Source organism: Mus musculus, chromosome 13, assembly GCF_000001635.26.
Source record: "Mus musculus strain C57BL/6J chromosome 13, GRCm38.p6 C57BL/6J".
In the NCBI taxonomy this organism is placed as follows: domain Eukaryota; kingdom Metazoa; phylum Chordata; class Mammalia; order Rodentia; family Muridae; genus Mus; species Mus musculus.
This window is the reverse complement of record NC_000079.6, coordinates 5855001-5857500: the sequence shown is the minus strand read 5'-3', so window position 1 is coordinate 5857500 and position 2500 is coordinate 5855001. Positions and strand designations below refer to the sequence as shown.

At 39.5% G+C, this 2500-nt stretch overlaps 1 long non-coding RNA gene across 1 annotated transcript in view; it reads left to right on the top strand.

Annotated features, from left to right (window-relative positions):
* 1700016G22Rik (RIKEN cDNA 1700016G22 gene) overlaps window positions 1–1992 on the top strand; it is a 2584-nt gene extending 592 nt beyond the window's left edge. Inside the window, exons 2-3 of the long non-coding RNA NR_045891.1 lie at window positions 595–650; window positions 1550–1992. This is a non-coding gene — a long non-coding RNA (RIKEN cDNA 1700016G22 gene). The remainder of the gene's footprint in view (window positions 1–594; window positions 651–1549) is intronic.
* The last annotated feature ends 508 nt before the right edge of the window (window positions 1993–2500 follow it).

The window sequence follows — 2500 nt, the reverse complement described above, 5'->3', positions numbered from 1 at the left end:
TTCACCAGCCACCATCTTGTCACCACACAAGCCAACCTGTGGTCTGTGTGGTGACATATCCCTGAACGCAGCGAGGTCGCCCTCCCTGGCACTCCGGGGCTATTTTCTCAGCCACCGGCCACCTCCACGCTGGTCTCCACTTTTGTTCTGTCTCTTCTCAGGCTTCCAGGCTGGGCAGCTCTGTTTCTCCCTGTGAAGTTCCCTTTGCTGCATGCAGTGCAGCGAAAACAATGGCTTACAAGTAGATGATTGTAATTAGATGGGGCTTTCAGCTTAGAGATCATAGATGGGAATATAGGTTCTGATTTTCTTGTTCTTCTAGAAAATTCAAAAGGTCAAAGGTAACTGCAACACTCCCTCCTAACTCTATTGGCAGTGAATATTCTCTGGATTGGTCAAGAAGCCAGTTTTGTTTGTCCGGGGCATCATTAACAATATATCACCTCTCCCACAGAGGATTAATTAATATTTCATTTGATTGTTTTCTTGAGCTGTTCACTAAAATATCTTTTTTTTTTTTTACAAAGCATTTGTGAGACGTTGCATGGTGCTCTGAGCTAAAATGATCCTCTTCATCTACTATCTCATTTGCAGATAATTCTACTCAAAAGCATGAGTTGCCTTTTCTCATTGTATTTGCCTCTCAGAAGGTAATGAATTTCCCATTGAAAAATTAAAAACAAAAGTTCAATTACTATATGATGTGTCAGGTAAAGTTTCACAATTGTCTTATTTGTTGAAATTTAAACCTTCACTCTTCAAAATAAATGCTAGCACTTAGGCAGCTAGTGAAGGATTTGTTTGTTTGTGTGCCTTACTTGTGACTACTAGCTAATGAATTAGGTAAGCTAATAAAGAATTTGCTTGTGTGTGTTGGGTTTGTTTGTGCACCTTGCTAGTGGTTTTGGTTTAACTTAATTTCTCATCAGATGAATGTGCTATGCCCAGTGATTGCAATAGTTGTGTTGGCAGAGGAGTGTGTTTGTGTGTGTGTGTGTATATTTATGTCTAGTGTGTGTGTTTATGTATATATGCATATGTGTGTGTATAGGTCTATTTGTGTGTATGTGATTATATGTGTGTATATCTGCATGTATGTGTAAGTATACATATATGCTTATACTTATATATGTGTGGGTATACATATATGTGTAGGTATGTATGTGTAAGTATACATATGTGTGTGTGTATGTATATATATATATATATATATATTTGTTTTAGTAGTCTTCTTTGTAAAACCAACAGGATGAGACATTTAAATGACTAATTCTATAAGAGACTCTTGACTCTGGCTACCTATGCTACTAGGGGTCCTGGGTGCCTGGGCTTATCTGTGTTTCCTTTCCAGTGTATATCTAGCTCACATTCCCCAATTCCCGCATACCTCTTGTGGCTGGAGGCAAGGTGGAAAGCAGAAAAGAAAGCAGGGTCCTAGGGGCAGGAGGGTATGCTTTTAGAGCTGCCTTTCAGTCATCTCTGTGCATGTGGGCTTTGGGCCTGGAGCTTCTTGAACTAACGTTCCTACCTCTCCCACCTTGAATACTAGGTTTTCTTGTAGATGGATTTATGGAAGTGACTTTCTTCTCTGGCCCGGCGAGAGAACTGCTTTCTGGTTTACAGAACTTGGGTGTAGTGAGAATCCTCCCTTCCACCAGCACTGAAGAAGCACTTCCTCTGAAAGAAGATTCTGGAAATGTAGTGGAAGACCTTGCTACCTCACATCTACCACCTTGTCTACCTCGTACCTCCTCGGGAGTGCCTGGTGGAGACATGTGGAAAAGAGCTGGAAAGTGAGAATAGAATCCCATTTATCCACAGTAGCTCAACTATAGTTATTAAGGAGTTATAATACTGTTCACTGCTTCTGCCTGTGGTGTCTATTTCTTCCCTCTTTGTCAAAGCCACTTTCAGGTGCCTTAGCCTCTTCCAGATCCAAGCTTTCTGACTGACGTGTTTAAGAAAGTGAAATAAAAGTTTGTAGACTACCCTACATTGTCTGGTTATCTGGGTGGGAATTACTTTCCTTTTATACTTTCTTCGGTTAAGAGTAAAGCTCCAGCAATCTGACAGGGGAGGAAAGTCCTCAAGGGATGATGGTTAAACTCCTAAGAATACATACCAGGTTACAAAAACAACAGACAACATAAAAGAGGCAGGAAAAGGGAGAAGAAGAGATGTACCCTGTCTCATACCATAGACACATTGAAGATCACTACAGAATGATGGAAAATGATCAAACCATAATCTTCCCAAAGTGGTGCCAAACAGAAATAATCACCATAATTTGGAGAATAAGCAATACCTCTGTGGGTGGAAACAGAAAGTAATAGCACAAAGATTACTAATTTTAATAAATTTATCCTTCATCAAAAATTGAAAATTTATCAGAAGGCAATAGTAAGTAAATAGACAACAGTATTAGGAAAATATTTGTAAAATGTGCATTTAAAATTGAACAAGTGTTTAGGACATGCACGTGACATACAATAGTAAAAGG